The following is a 21,169-nucleotide window of genomic DNA, read 5'->3' as shown; positions in this document are numbered from 1 at the left end:
GAGGATGTGGGCGGTGCCTCGAGCAGGAGGGGTTTGGGTCCGGCAGGCTTGTGCTGGGTGGGCCAGCGGGGTGTCTTCGGGGTACTTTGTATGTGGTATTATTAAATAGGAATGGGTGCGCGGATATTATTTTTAATATAAATCTTTCACCGCAGCTGAGCTATTCCTCTAAATGAATACTTCGATATTTACATTTCTTGGCTTCTGCCTTTTGGATAACAGTGAAATGCAGCTTTTCTGGAAGCTGAAACCTGGCAGAAGGCTTCCTTAGGGGGAAGATGCTTTTAGTTTTCCTCTATAAAGAAAACTTTGTTAATTCTTATACCACACTGGGAATGTTCTGGCAGGTCAGTGGTTAGGACTCGGCACTTTCACTGCTGTGGCCAGGGTTCAAACTCTGGCTGCAGAACCAAGATCCCTCAAACTCCTCAACCAAAAAAACAAAAAAATCCTATCCCACACAATTTAATAGACAGTCCAATTATAACTCTGGGTACATATTTTCAAATTGTAATCATTTAAAACAGGTCATTTGCCTCTCTTAAAATACCAAATTATGACCATGCTATGTAAATAATATAGGCTGAATTTTTGCCATGCAGCAGAATTCCATCAGTAAATTTTTCGTGCTTTTGTTTTCCACTCACAAGTTTTTAAATGGATAGACAATTGTCATTTGTTCCTGAATATATACTTCCTTGTTCTCCAATATTATAGACTCTGAGCACAAAACTTCCCGTTTTGGGATAAATCCTAACGTTAGAATGCTGCTTGAAGACATACAACGTTTTTTTTTTCCCCAAAATATTGTCACCAGAGATGTTTTGAAAAACTACAGATTGGCACTTTCCATTGGTACTTGCCATCTACCTCTACAAGGATTAAATAAATCACTCCTGCTGTTGTAGCTGCTGACCTTCAACACCACCTGATGGTATTCTGAGGGGAGATCCAAAAGGAGGCACTCGTGCTCTGGAAAAACTGGCAGAACAGGTCTTCAGGTAGATATTTTCAGGAGCTGATTTTAGGAGCACAATTCTTGCATCTCCTCATATCTAGAAAAGCACTAAATTCCTTCATGGTGATATCTGTTCCCTTGTGACTAGCAAAACCTTCTGCAAAAACATGTGCTTGATTGCATATACTCCTCTCTTCACCAAAATCACATATATACCGACCTTCCCTCTACCTCTTTGGAGCAGCTTCCCAGAGTATGTGAAATGCTATCTCCAGGGCTATAGTCCTCATTTTGCCCCCAGTAAAACTTAACTAGCAACTCTTTTTAAGTACTTTTTTTAAGTCGACACTTTGAGTGGATATTTATCCAGCTACTGATATTCCCTTAATGGTTATTTTAAAAACTTACACTTAAAAAAATTCAAATATAGTTGATTAACTTATATTTGAAAAATTACTGCTGCTAAGTTGCTTCAGTCGTGTCCGACTCTGTGCGACCCCATAGACGGCAGCCCACCAGGCTCCTGAGTCTCTGGGATTCTCCAGGCAAGAACACTGGAGTGGGTTGCCATTTCCTTCTCCAATGCATGAAAGTGAAAAGTGAAAAGTGAAAGTGAAGTCGCTCAGTTGTGTCCGACTCTTAGCGACCCCATGGACTGCAGCCCACCAGGCTCCTCCGTCCATGGGATTTTCCAGACAAGAGTACTGGAGTGGGGTGCCATTACCTTCTCCATAAAAATTACTAGTCAATTTAACTTTGGGTATATGAATAAATGTATACTTTGACAACTGCTTCCAACATTTTCTACAGGTTGAAGTTATTACTGTTTTTTACATCCTTCTAGTTTCTTTATGTATAAGCTAACTGATGAGAATATAGATATATTCTTTTATTACACTCTCCCTTGTTTTTATATAGAAGATAACATACTATACTCACTGTTCTGCACCTATCTTTTTTAACCTGGAGATCTTAGTCATTTATAGAGAACTTCTTTATCTTTTTAAATAGCTGTATTGTTTCCTACTGAATGGATGAGTCCTACATTATTTGATTAGTCCCCTAAAGATGGACATTCAGCTGGTTCCAATGGTCTTCTGTTGTTTCTGGCAGATGGCAGCAAGGTCCAAAAGGCTCAGGTCACTGCTATGTTCCATCAGAGGCTTCAGCAAATCTTCAAACTGTTCAGCAGAAGAGGTTGGTTGGAATGAGACCAGCATGGAGGAATTCTTCACTGTGAAAATTCCAGAATGGTTGTGAAAAAGCACTTCCAAGGAAACAGTTTCTCTCTGGAAAAGAAAGAACAGAGCTGCAATACCTGGGAAGTTGTCAGAGCAAGAAATCATGAAATCCTTCTCTTTATTATCAAGCTTGCAAGAGAGTCTAAGAGCTGAGGAATTAGAGGTATGCTCTTAAACAATTACTATGGATGGATACAACTCATCATACCCCCTCATGTTAGTAATTTCAAAAGCCTCTTTCTGCCTTCATCATAAAATAAATGGGTTAAATTTGTCAAAACATTTATTGGTAGTATTAAACAACTATAAGTAAAAGCATTTAGTTCATAGCAGGCACCAGACAATTGCAGATAATCTTACTAATGTACTTATATACTTAAATATCTATTTTACTATATCTCTTATATTTCAGTATTTTTATTTTGTGCTAATTACACAAGTGCTCATCTTTTTATTTTAAAATTATTTATTATTTAAAGTTTTACTTTCAAATCTTTTTGCATTTGTTTCTCTTAAATTAATGTTAAGACTGATTTCACAAACTCAATTAAAGGGTGGAATTGCAGTTTCATTCATTCATTTCATTAAAGTTATGTATCTAAATCACAGGTTTTATGCCTTCGAAGGATTAAAAGGTGAGGATGAAGGGAAAAAATGAAGTGCCAGCCCTTTTGGAACTTCCTTTTTTGCTAGAAGGAAACATAAAAGTATTAATCATTTTGTTAATTCATTCCAACTACATTATATACAACACCATAGGCAAAAGAAAAAGCTCCTGTTACCAGAAACTGGAGGATGCAGTTTCAAGAATCTAAGACTTGACGCTGGATGTATAGTTGTAGAACTTAGCAGAGTGCTATGGCTAGAAGTGGTAACCTGGGAATTGGCTTATCCTCGTTCTGGAAAGCCCAGAAAGGAATGAGGACTTTTAGGAATAGAGTAGCGAAGAGGAGGACCAAAAACTGAAGCTTAGAAACCTTCATGTTTTAATGTAGCGAAGAGAAAGAAAAAGGAGCCTGAAAAGAACCCCGGAATGGAATGCAACACAACAGGATGACAACCTGGAGACAAATGGTGATAAGAGAATGTTTCGGGAAGAAATACATTTAAAACATGGTATCTTATATTAAGGGAAAATGAGGGCTGGTTTGGCAGAGTTAATTCTGCAGAATCCAGACTGGAGTATACCAACTAAGGTTAAATAGGAGAAAAAGGTTTTGGAGACAGAATAAATAGAAACCTCTTCTGAGATTTATCTGTGAACAGAGGAAGAGAACTAGGGTAGCACCTGGAGAATAAAAATGTATGTTTCTGTTATTTGATATAATTAAAAAAATTTTTTTACAAACATTTTTAGGGATAGAGTTCAAGAAATATATGTGGTAGCACAAACCACATAAAAATAAATATTTTATTTTTTTAAAAACTGCTTATATAACAGGCTAAAATATTAAGCATCATTGTTAAACCATTTGTAAAGACTGGTGGGCCAGAATGCCTTTTCATATGCTCTGTTTGCTATTTTTAGTTCTTTTATTTGTATTTCATTTTAAAACATTAACTAGTTGTATACTGTCCTTGTGAATTATGTTTTTGTGTTGTTTGTTAGATGCTTAGTCATATCTGACTCTTTGTAACTACATGGACTACAGCCCACCAGGCTCCTCTGTCCATGGAATTTTCCAGGAAAGAATACTGGAGTGGGTTACCTTTTCCTTCTCTAGGGGATCTTCCCAACCCAGAGATTGAACCCAGGTCTCTGGCATTAAGGGAGGATTCTTTACCATCTAAGCCACTAGGGAATTATGTTTTTACATATCCTTAATTCTTGAAAGTACATATAAACCTTTTATGCAGATAGTAACTATATTTCTATGGTGCAAATATTTGTCAACTTTATCTTTACAAACACCAGCTCATTTTCTTTATATTTTCTTCTAATGCCAGAATACTGAACATGTAGAACCAATCCTCTCCCATTTTCATTCTTCTATTGATCTTATGGATTATCGATTCTCTTTATGTTTTAAATCTTTCACATTTATTTTTATAGTACATTAGGATTTTTTTTTCATCTATGAGATGAGACTATAAATTGATTTGTGTCTAGATTACCAGGCATTTATATTGTAACCATTTTTTGAAACTTTTTTTCTTCCATATTAGCATCTAAGATGTTACTTTCAAACTTAATTACTACAGATTATATAACAATTTCTGAGATTTTGGTTTTTTTTTTTTTTCTGTACCATGCAGCATGTGAATCTTAGTTCCTGGACCAGGGATTGAACCCCAGGCCACAGCAGTGAAAGCACAGAGTTGTAACCACTGGAGTGCCAGGGAACTCCCCAGAGATTTATTTTCTCTATTACTCTGATCACCTAACTTCCCTGTTACTGTGTTTATACCATTGCTGCTTTATAATACAGTTCATTTTCTGGTAAAGCTATATATATATAAGAATTTTTTCTCTTATCTATACTTTGATATTTCTGTTTGGTGATCTTTCTTAATTAACTTTGGAGTTGTTCTACAGAGGTCAGCATTGGCTTTATAAAATCAGGAAATTTTGTGGACTCAAAAATAATCATACTGCAGTAGATATAAAATTCTGAGGATTTTCTTTCATTAGATGGAAAAATGAAACTGGATCAGAGAATTTCTCTTCCCCAAAAATCTAAGGTAAAGAAAGAATAGATTAAAATCATATCACAAAAAATAGACTAAAATCATCAGAAAGTAAAAATGTAGCCACCAAAAAGAGAAGCCCAGGGAAAAAGAAAAAGAATATTTCTGCAAGTAAAAAGAAAAAAAATTAAAAAACCCACAGAAATCCAACTTATTGCTTAAAGACTCTAACTCACTATCTGAGGTTCTGCATGAAACCTTATTCTGCTTGGAGGCAACTCAATTTCTTTGAGTCTCAGTTTTCTCAACTGGAATGAAAAATATTTGTAAAGCTGATGTAAGTACATTTTAAAGCTCTTAGAAAGCCCCTTTCTTGGAGTTAACAACAAGTGGTAACTCTTTTCTTCATTTTCTCCATATAAACCTATATGAGAATATTTTATGTCTTTTTCGATAAACTGGTTTGAAACTGTTCCATTTCACTTTTGATAGCTGACTGACAAAGTCAACTGAATTGGTAAGAACCTTGAAGAGAAAAAAAATAGATATGGTCATGTACACACTGCTATATTTAAAATGGATAACCAACAAGGACCTACTGTATAGCACATGGAACTCTGCTCAATGTTATGTGGCAGCCTAGATGGGAGGGCAGTTTTGGGGGCGAATGGATACACGTTTATGTATGGCTGAGTCCTTTCGTTGCTCTTCTGAAACTCACAACACTGTTAATCTGCTATACTCCAATATAATATAAAAAGTTTTTTTAAAAAATAGATATGATCATATCAAAGACATATTTGTATTGAGTCAGCACAATGGCTTAAATCAATATCCGAAATTGAGAAGGGAATCTCCTAGGCTGGAATGGGAAAAACATCCTGTATTCTTTTACTGATTCTGGAGCCTGGTCCACTTTTCTTGGCACGTCTGCCTGCTTTTCTGGATCTATTCCTTTGCTTCTATATCGCAGGACTTTCCTTCTCCTTCAGGGCTGAAATCCCCAGGGGGCCCTCAGCTTTCACTCCCTTTACTTTCACTGCCCTTTCCTATTTGCACAGTCACTTCCTGTTCTGTTGTGGTTTCTGGCTTTAAATTTTCTCAGGTGGACACAAATAGAAAGTTAAAGTTGCATGATATTTTCAGATTTTGTGGAAACACATGTAAGAGAAATCTTCCTTCTTTATGTTGAATACTTTCGAAAACATGAGGGCCCACAGAGTTCAAAGGAAGCAGAAAGCAGAGTCCAGTAACCGAGGGGTCTACAAAGGCCTCCCAGGAAAAGAAGCCCCAGCCCGGCCATGGGTGACAGGGCCAGAGAACAAGTCTGTGGAGGGCAGGCTTCTGGTCTGTGTCAATGTGCTCCTTTTAGGTAATTTTTGTCCAGAGCTGATCAGAGGTTCCTTCGTGGCAGGAACTGACCCTATTATAGGAAGCATCTTGCCATAGTCTTTGTTACAAAGAGAACGAGTCTTTAGCTTCAGGCATGGCTCCTTTGACCTAGGAGCAGGTAAGAGAAAAAGGAGCCAAAATACGGTTCTTTCCTCCAACCTGCTGGGCAGACCCAGGGCTTCTGATTAATGATCTGATCCACATACTGTCTGGTCTTCCCTGGAGGCTCAGATGGTACAGAATCCGCCTGCAATGTGGGAGACCTGAATTTGATCCCTGGGTTGGGAAGATTCCCTAGAGAAGAGAATGGCTAACCACTCCAATATTCTGGTCTGGAGAATTCCATGGACAGAGGAGCCTGGCAGGCTACAGTCCATGGGGTCTAAAAGAGTCAGACACAACTGAGAGACTTTCACTTTCCACATACTGTCTGACAGTGGGAGGTGGATAGGCCCTGAAAATCTCAGGGTAAAAACCATAACAGGGGCTTCCCTGGTGGTCCAGTAGTAAAGACTCTGCCTGCCAATGCTGGGGACATGGGTTTGACCCTGGTCCGGGAAGATTTCACATGCCATCAGGCAACTAAGCCTGTGTGCCCCGACTACTGAGCCTTCACTCCACGACCACAGAAAGCCCGCATGCAGCAACAAAGACCCAGCACAGCCCAACATTATAAATAATAAATAAACAAATATTTTAAAACTACAACAGTATTTTGAGTATAACTTCATGTTTGAGGGTGCATTCAATTTCTTTCTTAATGGTAATTCCCAGTTTCACAAACTCATTTTTTATAATAGATCTTTTATCTTTATAATTAGAAAAATATGCTCATTATAACTTTGCATAAGGATTGCAGTAGCCCTTTGTACCCCTGACACAATAGTAAAAGGTTGCAGTCTGCTCCATGCCAGCCTCCAAATCCCTTTTATCACTGGATGCCACAATACTCAAGGATCATTTTTACCTCACCGCTTGCCTTTTACTTTCAACCCACAGAGTATGAAAAGACACTGGAACCTATGTCTCACTTTGTCTTTCAACACCACCTCCTCACTTGACCTACACTCCCCAAGTCCATCTTTTCTTACTCCATTACCCATGTTTCAAAGACTAACTCCATGGATAAGGTTGCAAAGCTCCTTGGAAGAAATCGTCAAGCAGATGGTTGCTGCTGTTTAGTCACTCAGTCATGTCTGACTCTTTTGTGATGCCATGGACAGTGGCCTACCAGGCTCCTCTGTCCATGGGATTTTCCAGACAAGAATACTGGAGTGTGTTGCCATTTGCTTCTGGGGAAGAAATTCAGTCCCCAGTGTGGATAGCTTTTTCCCTGGGCCCTCCACTGGGACAAAGGGAAGCCAGAGGACCATGAGAGGGGGCCACTCTAATTCTTCTCCTGGGCTTTCATAATTAGTCCTTTGGACTGGGAAGAATAGCAAACAGGACAAGAATCTATGATCAACTCAGAAGTGAGAAGACCCAGGAGACTCTTAGAAGGAGAGTATTAAAGAGGGGGTGTGGGAAAATGGGTCCTTCTACATTACAGATTAGATCATTTTGCCCAGGACAGGGAATTAGCAGAGATCCCTGCAAGCAAGTTGCCCCAGTTCCTGTAAGAGACGCCATGAAAGAGTAACTTTAAAAGCCAGATGAAGTGTGTGTGTCAGATGCTTCATCCACAAGAAACTGGGAAGGTACAGAAGATCCACAGCACAAATCCGTAGGGACATCAGCCTCTGTTGGGAGCCTAAACCTAGTAGAAATCAGAGCAGTCTTTATGGATAAAGGGGGTCGTGACACTCAGAAGGACAAGTCAGATATTGGCCAGATCCTAGAGAGGAAACTGAGGCTTATGCATGAATTAAGGAAAGAAAAGACAACCCATCCATGGAAGAACTCAAGGACCAACAGAGTCCAAAGATAGAAATTCCTGGACTTCCCTGATGGTCCAGTGGTTAAAAGTCTGCTTGTTAATGCAGGGGACACAGGTTCAATATCTGGTCCAGGAAGACCCCACATGCCTCAGAGCAACTAAGCCCATTAGCCACAACTACTGAAGCCCGTGTACCCTAGACCCCATGCTCCCCAACAGGAGAAGCCACTGCAGCAGAAGCCTGTGTACTGCAATTAGAGAACAGCCCCACTTGCCACAACTAGAGAAAGCCCACACGCAGTAACAAAGACCCAGCAGCCAAAAATAAAATAATTAACTAATTAAAAAAAAGAAATTCGTATAATGGCAGGACCCCTCCTCCCCTAAGGAAAGGTAAGGGCCGAGTGTCACATCCTGCAGCCTCCCTGTGAGGGCCCAAGTGCACCGGGCATCCACGTCCTTTGTTCTATCCAAACTTCACTACATATTTTCCAAGAGGTACATACCTCTACCTCTGCTGCCTAAAACTTCATATCTCTAAGAAGCTGGATTTCTCTTATACTGAAGGTAAACTTATGAACGGTTTTTGCCTTTTGGCCAATTCCCTGAATACTGGTTATATTTAACCTTAAATACACTTGCTACATGTTGGCTGTCTTCTGCCAACTTGGAATGTTTCAAGCACAATCCAAGAAAAAGGAGGAAAATTGCCACAAAAATTTAATAGTGTTCTCATAGAAAAACTATGTAGCCAGCCAAGCTTCCATGCTAGGCAAGGAAAAGACAAGTGATCTTAGATTAGACTGCTGGAGAGACAGTTAAACATTGTAAGACCATAAATTGAATCATTTATACCTTTTACATGTATTTCTGTTATATACTTTTCAAAAAATTCTGTTTAATAAGTTACAATGTGTCCCATTGTAGCCACTTAAGGTAGTACCAGTAGTTTCTATACTATCTGTCAGGTGAAGAGGTGAGCAGTTTCCACCAACCTGACTGGCTTTAATTAATTCCATAGTGAAGAGATAGTCACTCAGTTGTGTCTGACTCTTTATGACCCCATGGACTGTAGCCCTCCAGGCTCCTCTTTCCATGGGATTCTCTAGGCAAGAATACTGGAGTGGGTAGCCATTCCCTGCTCTGGGGATCTTCCCAAACCAGGGGTCAAACCCTGGTCCCCTGCACCACAGGAGAATTCTTTACTCCTGAGTCAGAGGTTGGGGCTTCCCTGGTGGTTCAGAGGGTTAAGCATCTGCCTGCAATGCGGGAGACCTGAGTTTGATCCCTGAGTCAGGAAGATCCCCTGGAGAAGGAAATGGCAACCCACTCCAGTATTCTTGCCTGTAGAATCCCATGGACAGAGGAGCCTGGTAGGCTACAGTCCACGGGGTTGCAAAGAGTTGGACACGACTGAGCGACTTTACTTTCTTTCTTTCTTTCTTCAGAGCTTAACTTGAATGGGACACAAGGCAAAAAAATAAATAAATAAAAAAAAATTGTATATTCAGAAATGATTGTCCCAGTAGACCAGAACAATCAGAAGAGATACTCCACCTGGTCTTCTGCCCTATACCTCTGGTCATTATGTTATTGTGCCCTTAGTATCTAATGATAAACTAACTTTTCATCAGAATGTTAACTACAAATGGGTGCTTGCCAAGGGCATTTGCCATTTGCCTCTGCAGGGAGTGGGCTTCCCAGGTAGCTCAGCTGGTAAAGAATCCACCTGCATGCAATGCAGAAGACCCCAGTTTGATCCCTGGGTCGGGAAGATCCCCTGGAGAAGGGACAGGCTACACACTCCAGTATTCTGGCCTGGAGAATTCCATGGACTGTATAGTCCATGGGGTTGCAAAGAGTTGGATACAATTGAGTGACTTTCACTTTTTCCCGTGGGGACTGAATCCTTTGCTGCTGCAGCTGCTGACACGCCTGACGGGAGTTCAGGGTGGAGAACAGGAATGGGGCACTCTGTGATCCAGGAAAACTGGTGGAACAGGTCTTTAGCTAGCTAATTTCAGGAACTGATTTCATGATCCCAACCCCTGCATCTCCTCACATCTAAGAGAAAGTGAAAGTGTAGATTCTTTACCATCTGAGCCACCAGGGAAACCCTCACATCTAGAAAAGCACTAAATCTTTTCATGGTGACATCAGCTCCTCGTGACTAGCAGAAAACCTTTCCTAAGAAACTCTCCCTTCACCAACACCACAAGTATTTACCTCCCCCTACCTACCTTTCTGGAACAGCTTCTCAGAGTTATTTAAGGTGCCATCTCCCAGGCTGCAGTCCTTGTTTTGCTCCCAATAAAACTTAACTCACAACTCTCCCCTTGTGCATCTTTTTAAGTCAACAAGAGAAAGAGAAGTACCTTATTTTTAACACCAAGAAGTAGCTGATCCAAATGGTCCATCTGGGAAGAGTGATTTTTTAAAAAGTAACGTAATCTCTCGGAGAAGGCACTGGCACTGCACTCCAGTACTCTTGCCTGGAAAATTTGATGGACGGAGGAGCCTGGTGGGCTACAGTCCATGGAGTCACAAAGAGTGGGATATGACCAAAGAGACTTAGCAGCAGCAGCAGCAGCAGCAACTCACTCTCTTAACAGAGCCATATGAGCAGGGCTCATTCATTATTTTTTATGTCTGGAGGTTAAAAATAGATCTCATATGTTATGCTGCTGCTGCTACTGCTGCTAAGTCACTTCAGTCGTGTCCAACTCTGTGCGACCCCATAGACAGCAGCCCACCAGGCTACCCATCCCTAGGATTCTCCAGGCAAGAACACTGGAGTGGGTTGCCATTTCCTTCTGCAATGCATGAAAGTGAAAAGTGAAAGTGAAGTCGCTCAGTCATGTCAGACTCTTCGCGACCCCATGGACTGGAGCCTACCATGCGGTCCGTACATGGGATTTTCCAGGCAAGAGTACTGGAGTTGGGTGCCATCGCCTTCTCCATATGTTATGCTACTATAGGTCAAATACCTGGGAAAGCAGACTGAGAATTGGATGAAGGCTGCCTCAGGAGGGGGAAATACCTTTGGGCCTAATGACTCACCTTAGCCAAGAGCAGTTTCCAGAGAAGATCTGCATGCATGAAGCATGACACTCTATCAGTAGCTATAAAGAATTAGTTCTTAGGTCTTTAAGAGAGATTTGAATGGTGCATCAAATATCTATTATAAATGCCAAAGTGCTAGATTGTATTCACAGGATTATAGGAAACAACTGAACTGTAGAAATAATATTACTAGACTTGATTTGTAAACTAAATATTGTTGGCTCCATTTTGGACCATGCACTGCTTTGAACAAGAGCAGTGTTCTTGTTCAAGAACAAGACCACTTGTTCTTATTCAAGAAGAATTAAACAAGAATTGAATAAGAATTGAATTCTTGTTCAATTCTTCCCGTTAGTTTCCTTAAGAATGTACCATAGAGGTTGGATAGGATGGTTCAACAAAATAATTCATAGTATTTCTCTGTAGTCTTCTTCCTGCCTCTAAATTTCTTAGTCATCTGCAAAAACAGTGCCATCTTTCCAAGTCTTGTTACCGAAGTAAGAGATTTCAGGTCCCTTTGGAAAGCATAGAAAGATCTTCAAGAGACATGACTGCAAAAAACTGGTTAACTGAGGAGGTGAATAACCCTGGAAGGGAATGTAATGGGAGGAAAAGAATATCATACTATTCAATTATTGCCTCATTATCAGTGGCAGAAATCAGTTCGGCAGTCTCTATAGGTATTGTTCTTTGTTTTCCAAAAGTACAAAAATTGAGTAACTGTACCTTTACTTTGGGTTTCTCAGATGGTGCTAGTGGTAAAGAACCTGCCTGCCAATGAAGGAGACAAGACACACAGGTTCGATCCCTGAGTCAAAAGACCCCCTGGAGAAGGGCATGGTAACATATTGCAGTATTCTTGCCTTGAGAATCTCATGGACAGAGGAGCTTGATGGGCTACAGTCCATAGGGTTGCAAAGAGTCAGACACAATTGAAGCAACTTAGCACGCACCATTTTATTATTCTTTTTTAAAAAGTTATTTTTGTTTTTTGTTTGTTTTTCTTTCTCTTCCTTTTTCTTCTCTTGTATGGATCTGATCAGATCAGATCAGTCATTCAGTCGTGTCCGACTCTGCGACCCCATGAATCGCAGCATGCCAGGCCTCCCTGTCCATCACCAACTCCCGGAGTTCACCCAGACTCATGTCCATCGAGTCGGTGATGCCATCCAGCCATCTCATCTTCTGTCGTCCCCTTCTCTTCCTGCCCCCAATTCCTCCCAGCACCAGAGTCTTTTCCAATGAGTCAACTCTTCACATGAGGTGGCCAAAGTACTGGAGTTTCAGCTTTAGCATCATTCCTTCCAAAGAAATCCCAGGGCTGATCTCCTTCAGAATGGACTGGTTGGATCTCCTTGCAGTTCAAGGGACTCTCAAGAGTCTTCTCCAACACCACAGCTCAAAAGCATCAATTCTTCGGTGCTCAGCCTTCTTCACAGTCCAACTCTCACATCCTCTACATGACCACAGGAAAAACCATAGCTTTGACTAGATGAACCTTTGTTGGCAAAGTAATGCCTCTGCTTTCCAATATGCTATCTAGGTTGGTCATAACTTTCCTTCCAAGAAGTAAGCGTCTTTTAATTTTATGGCTGCAGTCACCATCTGTAGTGATTTTGGAGCCCAGAAAAATAAAGTCTGACACTGTTTCCCCATCTATTTGCCATGAAGTGATGGGACCGGATGCCATGATCTTCATTTTCTGAATGTTGAGCTTTAAGCCAACTTTTTCACTCTCCTCTTTCACTTTCATCAAGAGGCTTTTTAGTTCCTCTTCACTCTCTGCCATAAGGGTGGTGTCATCTGCATATCTGAGGTTATTGATATTTCTCCCGGCAATCTTGATTCCAGCTTGTGTTTCTTCCAGTCCAGCATTTCTCATGATGTACTCTGCATATAAGTTAAATAAGCAGGGTGACAATATACAGCCTTGATGGACTCCTTTTCCTATTTGGAACCAGTCTGTTGTTCCATGTCCAGTTCTAACTGTTGCTTGCTGACCTGCATATAGGTTTCTCAAGAGGCAGGTCAGGTGGTCTGGTATTCCCATCTCTTTCAGAATTTTCCACAGTTTATTGTGATCCACACAGTCAAAGGCTTTGGCATAGTCAATAAAGCAGACATAGATGTTTTTCTGGAACTCTCTTGCTTTTTCGATGATCCAGCAGATGTTGGCAATTTGATCTCTGGTTCCTCTGCCTTTTCTAAAACCAGCTTGAGCATCAGGAAGTTCACGGTTTACATATTGCTGAAGCCTGGCTTGGAGAATTTTGAGCATTACTTTACTAGCGTGTGAGATGAGTGCAATTGTGCGGTAGTTTGAGCATTCTTTGGCATTGCCTTTCTTTGGGATTGGAATGAAAACTGACCTTTTTCAGTCCTGTGGCCACTGCTGAGTTTTCCAAATTTGCTGGCATATTGAGTGCAGCACTTTCACAGCATCATCTTTCAGGATTTGGAATAGCTCAGCTGGAATTCCATCACCTCCATTAGCTTTGTTCGTAGTGATGCTTTCTAAGGCCCACTTGACTTCACATTCCAGGATGTCTGGCTCTAGGTCAGTGATCACACCATCGTGATTATGTGGGTCATGAAGATCTTTTTTGTACAATTCTTCTGTGTATTCTTGCCATCTCTTCTTAATATCTTTTGCTTCTGTTAGGTCCATACCATTTCTGTCCTTTATTGAGCTCATCTTTGCATGAAATATTCCTGTGGTATCTCTGATTTTCTTGAAGAGATCCCTAGTCTTTCCCATTCTGTTGTTTTCCTCTATTTCTTTGCATTGATCGCTGAAGAAGGCTTTCTTATCTCTTCTTGCTATTCTTTGGAACTCTGCATTCAGATGTTTATATCTTTCCTTTTCTCCTTTGCTTTTCGCTTCTCTTCTTTTCTCTTCTTTTGTAAGGCCTCCCCAGACAGACATTTTGCTTTTTTGCATTTCTTTTCTATGGGAATGGTCTCGATCCCTGTCTCCTGTACAATGTCATGAACCTCATTCCATAGTTCATCGGGCACTCTATCTATCAGATCTAGGCCCTTAAATCTATTTCTCACTTCCACTGTATAATCATAAGGGATTTGATTTAGGTCATACCTGAATGGTCTAATGGTTTTCCCTACTTTCTTCAATTTCAGTCTGAATTTGGCAATAAGGAGCTCATGGTCTGAGCCACCGTCAGCTCCTGGTCTTGTTTTTGCTGACTGTATAGAGCTTCTCCATCTGTGGCTGCAAAGAATACAATCAATCTGATTTTGGTGTTGACCATCTGGTGATGTCCACGTATAGAGTCTTCTCTTGTGTTGTTGGAAGAGGGTGTTTGTTTTGACCAGTGCATTTTCTTGGCAAAACTCTATCAGTCTTTGCTCTGCTTCATTCCGTATTCCAAGGCCAAATTTGCCTGTTACTCCAGGTGTTTCTTGACTTCCTACTTTTGCATTCCAGTCCCCTATAATGAAAAGGACATCTTTTTTGGGTGTTAGTTCTAAAAGGTCTTGTAGGTCTTCATAGAACCGTTCAACTTCAGCTTCTTCAGCGTTACTGGTTGGGGCATAGACTTAGATTACTGTGATATTGAATGATTTGTCTTGGAAACGAACAGAGATCATTCTTTCATTTTTGAGATTGCATTCAAGTACTGCATTTTGGACTCTTTTGTTGACCATGATGGCCACTCCATTTCTTCTGAGGGATTCTTGCCTGTAGTAGTAGATACAATGGTCATCTGAGTTAAATTCACCCATTCCAGTCCATTTGAGTTCGCTGATTCCTAGAATGTTGACATTCACTCTTGCCATCTCTTGCTTGACCACTTCCAATTTGCCTTGATTCATGGACCTGACATTCCAGGTTCCTATGCAATATTGCTTTTTACAGCATCGGACCTTGCTTCTATCACCAGTCACATCCACAGCTGGGTATTGTTTTTGCTTTGGCTCCATCCCTTCATTCTTTCTGGAGTTATTTCTCCACTGATCTCCAGTAGCATATTGGGCACCTACTGACCTGGGGAGTTTCTCTTTCAGTATCCTATCATTTTGCCTTTTCATACTGTTCATGGGGTTCTCAAGGCAAGAATACTGAAGTGGTTTGCCATTCCCTTCTCCAGTGGACCACATTCTGTCAGATCTCTCCACCATGACCCGCCCATCTTGGGTTGCCCCACGGGCATGGCTTAGTTTCATTGAGTTAGACAAGGCTGTGGTCCTAGTGTGATTAGAATGACTAATTTTCTGTGAGTATGGTTTCAGTGTGTTTGCCCTCTGATGCTCTCTTGCAACACCTACCATCTTACTTGGGTTTCTCTTACCTTGGGCATGGGGTATCTCTTCACGGCTGCTCCAGCAAAGCGCAGCCATTGCTCAAATTTTTAACTGGGTTCATAATCTGGAGAAAAGTCTAATAAGATTGTGATGGACAGGACTTTCCTAGTGGTCCAGTGGTTAACAATTTGCCTGCCAAAGCAGGGGACATAGGTTTGATCTCTGGTCCAGGAAGATTCCACATGTCACAGAACAACAACTGAAGTCTCTGTGCCTAGAGCCTGTGTTCCACAACAAGACAAGCTATCATAATGAGAAGCTCATGCACCCCAGTGAAGAGTGGACCCTGCTCTCCACAGTGAGAGAAAGCCTACATGCAGCAGTGAAGATCCAGCACAGCCAAAAAAAAAAAAAAAAAAAAGACTGTGATGGACAAAGGACACTCTGAGAACAGTGGCTTTCTGATGTTAATTATAAGCAGTTTATGGATGTGATACTTGTTGGCTCCACCAGAGGGCATTACAATGGCAGATGGAATGGGACAACTGGATTGGGCACCTCCAAAACCATGTTGATAAGAATGCTGAGACTGGGAAACCAAGGATGGAATCCAGGTGAAGGAGGACACCTTATCTATCTTCACAGAACTTCCTTAAGAACTGCCTTCCAGCCATGATTTCAGGATCTGGAAGCCATGAATAATAAAACCAGTGTGAAAAAAATCAGGAAGCTAATCTTAAGAATTTGACTCAAGGAAGCCAGAAGCTAAGACTTAGGAGCTGAGTCACATGAGTGAGAATGTTCTAAGGTTGCTGGAGTTTACATAGTTCTTACTCTTCTCAGGCTTTATTGTTTAACTCTCACCTGGATTCTGTGAGATATCACAGTATTCCTAGAATAATGACCTGGCAGCTCATATCAATGCAGACTGTCATATCTTCTTAGAAGTGCATATATTTTTTTAGGACAAGTCATGATGTCCCTTTAATGATAAAAAGACACAATTCTTAAATGTTTTATCATAGATTATCCACCTAAAAATTTTTATTACAAATATATACTTTATAATAGGCATAATACTTTATAACTGCAGTACACATGTATATTATCAATAAAAATAAATATATTGGAGGTGTGAGCTCAACATTTTTTCCAGTCATAGTGGAAGGAAAAATACAGAGCACCTGTATCTCTATATTCCTGGGGACCCCACTTAAAAACATGGGTGGACATTCTTTGCAATTCCACACATTTATTAAAATTTGAATTTTGTTTGGGTCATAAGGAACAGAACAAGATTTACATACATACAATTTTTTGGACACACTAAGTGTACCAAGGAGAGATAGATTGTGTGATTGCATGCCCATAGCACTGAGTAAATGTAACAATCCCTTCCCCCAGTCTGAGTAACAGGCAAATTTGGCCTTGGAGTGCAGAATGAAGAAGGGCAAAGGCTAATAGAGTTCTGCCAAGAGAATGCACTAGTCATAGCAAACACCCTCTTCCAACAACACAAGAGAAGACTCTACACATGGACATCACCAGATGGTCAACACCGAAATCAGATTGATTATATTATTTGCAGCCAAAGATGGAGAAGCTCTATACAATCAGCAAAAACAAAACTGGGAGCTGACTGTGGCTCAGATCATGAATTTCTTATTGTGAAATTCAGACTTAAATTGAAGAAAGTGGGGAAAACCACTAGACCATTCAGGTATGACCTAAATCAAATCCCTTATGACTATACAGTGGAAGTGAGAAATAGATTTAAGGGACTAGATCTGATAGACAGAGTGCCTGATGAACTCTGGACAGAGGTTCCTGACATTGTACAGGAGACAGGAATCAAGATTATCTCCATGGAAAAGAAATGCAAAAAAGCAAAATGGTTGTCTGAGGAGGTCTTACAGATAGCTGTGAAGAGAAGTGAAAAGCAAAAGAGAAAAGGAAAGATATAAACATCTGAATGCAGAGTTCCAAAGAATAGCAAGAAGAGATAAGAAAAGCCTTCTTCAGCAATCAATGCAAAGAAATAGAGGAAAACAATAGAATGGGAAAGACTAGAGATCTCTTCAAGAAAATGAGAGATACCAAGGGAACATTTCATGCAAAGATGGGCTCGATAAAGGACAGAAATGGTATGGACCTAACAGAAGCAGAAGATATTAAGAAGAGGTGGCAATAATACACAGAAGAATTGGACAAAAAAGAGCTTCATGACTCAGAGGATCATGATGGTGTGATCACTCACCTAGAGCCAGACATCCTGGAATGTGAAGTCAAGCCGGCCTTAGAAAGCATCACTATGAACAAAGCTAGTGGGAATGATAAAATTCCAGTTGAGCTATTCCAAATCCTGAAAGATAATGCTGTGAAAGTGCTGCACTCAATATGTCAGCAAATTTGGAAAACTCAGCAGTGGCCACAGGACTGGAAAAGGTCAGTTTTCATCCCATACCCAAAGAAAGGCAATGCCAAAGAATGCTCAAACTACCACACAATTGCACTCATCTCACACGCTAGTAAAGTAATGCTCAAAATTCTCCAAGCCAGGCTTCAGCAATACGTGAACCGTGAACTTCCAGATGTTCAGGCTGGTTTTTGAAAAGGCAGAGGAACCAGAGATCAAATTGCCAACATCCGCTGGATCATCGAAAAAGCAAGAGTGTTCCAGAAAAACATCTATGTCTGCTTTATTGACTATGCCAAAGCCTTTGACTGTGTGGATCACAATAAACTGTGGGAAATTCTGAGAGATGGGAATACCAGATCACCTGACCTGCCACTTGAGCAACCTATATGCAGGTCAGGAAGCAACAGTTAGAACTGGACATGGAACAACAGACTGGTTCCAAATAGGAAAAGGAGTCTGTCAAGGCTGTATATTGTCACCCTGCTTATTTAACTTATATGCAGAGTAGGTCATGAGAAACGCTGGGTTGGATGAAGCACAAGTTGGAGTCAAGATTGCCGGGAGAAATATCAATAACCTCAGATATGCAGATGGCAGAAGTGAAGAAGAAGTAAAGAGCCTCTTGATGAAAGTGAAAGAGGAGAGTGGAAATGTTGGCTTAAAGCTCAACATTCAGAAAACTAAGATCATTGCATCTGGTCCCATCACTTCAGGGGAAATAGATGGGGAAACAGTGGAAAAGTGCCTGATTTTATTTTGGGGGGCTCCAAAATCACTGCAGATGGTGACTGCAGCCATGAAATTAAAAGACGCTTACTCCTTGGAAGGAAAGTTATGACCAACCTAGACAGCATATCCAAAAGCAGAGACATTGCTTTGTCAACAAAGGTCTGTCTAGTCAAAGCTATGGTTTTTCCAGTGGTCATGTATGGATGTGAGAGCTGGACAATAAAGAAAGTTGAGTGCTGAAGAATTGATGCTTTTAAACTGTGGTGTTGGAGAAGACTCTTGAGAGTCCCTTGGACTACAAGGAGATCGAACCAGTCCATCATAAAGGAGATCAGTCCTGGGTGTTCATTGGAAGGACTGTTGTTGAAGCTGAAACTCCAATACTTTGGCCACGTGATACGAAGAGCTGACTCATTTGAAAGACCTTGATGCTGGGAAAGATTGAAGGCAGGAGGAGAAGGGAACGACAGAGGATGAGATGGTTGGATGGCATCACTGACTCAATGGACATGGGTTTGGGTGGACCGTGGGAGTTGGTGTTTGACAGGGACGCCTGGTGTACTGTGGTTCATGGGGTTGCAAAGAGTCAGACACGACTGAGCAATTGAACTGTACCGGAGGTGGCAGTGGGCTGTTCGGAAAACTCAAGTGCCCCTGTTGGGGGAGTTTGTAATTTCCTTAGTTCTGTCTCGCTGCAGCAAAAATTTGCAGTGATGGATGGACCAGTGTTACAGCTCTATGTTTCAGCTCAGTTTTATTTAGAAAGCAAAGGAAAATACATCCTAGAGGCATGAGGGCGGGTCGACACAAAGAACATGAAGAGAAGAGAAGCCCCCTCTCCCCAGCCCTAAATTTTGGCTCCTCTTTTTGTTTGCTTTTTCTCCTCCCCCTGAGCCTGCCCTATGTAAATTGGGCTAGCCAGGAGGGCTATTTCTTTTATCTGAGATTCTCACTCTTCCTTTGTTCTATTTTCTTGGGCTTTTCCCTTCTTTGTCTTTTAGCCCTGCCAATTTGGACTCCTTTTTCCTATCCAACTACCTAACACCCCTGAGTCACCCCTTCTAGAACTTGGGTTCACAGGGAGCCCCTCCCCTGCTCACCCTGTGCCTCACTCCTAATATTCCTCTCATCCTCCTACAGTATCTGCCTGGGTAACTAGCTAATCTATCACCAGTGAAAGTGCAGTAAGATCTCAGGTTCCCTTGAGTCTCAAGGTTCAAGTAGCATATAAATATTCAGTGCTGAGTCAAGGCCTTGATAGTGAAACAGGAGGGAACGGGACAGGGCACAGTTCTTGAAAGAATGACATAGCCCACGGATACAACATAAACTTATTAGAATCAAATGGGTCCAAGATGGCAGACAAGTCAACTTTGACTAGACCTTGACCCTCAATCAACAAGGAAAATGACACAACCAAAAGCCATGACAGCTCCAGTTCAGCTCAGTCGCTCAGTCGTGTCTGGCTCTTTGCAACCCCATGAACCACAGCACGCCAGGCCTCCCTGTCCATCACCAACTCCTGGTCCACCCAAACCCATGTCCATTGAGTCAGTGATGCCATCCAACCATCTTATCCTCTGTCGTCTCCTTCTCCTCCTGCCCTCAATCTTTCCCAGCATCAGGGTCTTTTCAAATGAGTCAGCTCTTCACATCACGTGGCCAAAGTATAGGAGTTTCAGCTTCAACATCAGTCCTTCCAATGAACACCCAGGACTGATCTCCTTTAGGATGGACTGGCTGGATTTCCTTGCAGTCCAAGGGACTCTCCAGAGTCTTCTCCAACACCACAGTTCAAAAGCATCAATTTTTCGGCACTCAGCTTTCTTTTTTTATAGTCCAACTCTCACATCCAACATGACGATTGGAAAAACCATTGGCTTGACTAGAAGGACCTTTGTTGACAAAGTAATGTCTCTGCTTTTGAATATGCTCTCTAGGTTGGTCATAAGTTTCCTTCCAAGGAGTAAGCGTCTTTTAATTTCATGGCTGCAACCACCACCTGCAGTGATTTTGGAGCCCCCAAAATAAAATTAGCCACTGTTTCCACTGTTTCCCCATCTATTTGCCATGAAGTGATGGGACCAGATGCCATGATCTTAGTTTTCTGAATGTTGAGCTTTAAGCCAACTTTTTCACTCTCCTCTTTCACTTTCATCAAGAGGTTCTTTACTTCTTCATTTTCTGCCATAAGGATGGTGTCATCTGCATATCTGAGGTTATTGATATTTCTCCCGGCAATCTTGATTTTGCTTGTTTTTGCTTGCTTTTTGCTTCATCCAGCCCAGCGTTTCTCATGACCTACTCTGCATATAAGTTAAATAAGCAGGGTGACAATATATAGCCTTGACGTACTCTTTTTCTTATTTGGAACCAATCTGTTGTTCCATGTCCAGTTCTAACTGTTGCTTCCTGACCTGCATATAGGTTGCTCAAAAGGCAGGTCAGGTGGTCTGGTATTCCCATCTCTTTCAGAATTTTCCACAGTTTATTGTGATCCACACAGTCAAAGGCTTTGGCATAGTCAATAAAGCAGAAATAGATGTTTTTCTGGAACACTCTTGCTTTTTTGATGATTCAGTTGGCAATTTGATCTCTGG

At 41.2% G+C, this 21,169-nt stretch overlaps 2 long non-coding RNA genes across 2 annotated transcripts in view; one reads left to right on the top strand and one right to left on the bottom strand.

Moving 5' to 3' along the window:
• The first annotated feature begins 4 nt into the window (after positions 1 to 4).
• LOC129649934 (uncharacterized) lies at positions 5 to 2,770 on the top strand. Its single transcript, XR_008713436.1, has 3 exons — positions 5 to 347; positions 909 to 1,001; positions 2,072 to 2,770. It is a non-coding gene; the product is annotated as an uncharacterized LOC129649934 (long non-coding RNA).
• LOC129649935 (uncharacterized) overlaps positions 341 to 21,169 on the bottom strand; it is a 32,534-nt gene continuing 11,705 nt past the window's right edge. Inside the window, exon 4 of the long non-coding RNA XR_008713437.1 lies at positions 341 to 2,247. This is a non-coding gene — a long non-coding RNA (uncharacterized LOC129649935). The remainder of the gene's footprint in view (positions 2,248 to 21,169) is intronic.

Source organism: Bubalus kerabau, chromosome 4 (assembly GCF_029407905.1).
Source record: "Bubalus kerabau isolate K-KA32 ecotype Philippines breed swamp buffalo chromosome 4, PCC_UOA_SB_1v2, whole genome shotgun sequence".
Lineage (NCBI taxonomy): Eukaryota > Metazoa > Chordata > Mammalia > Artiodactyla > Bovidae > Bubalus > Bubalus kerabau.
Note: the sequence above shows the minus strand (reverse complement) of the source record. Positions and strands in the feature narration are given on the sequence as shown.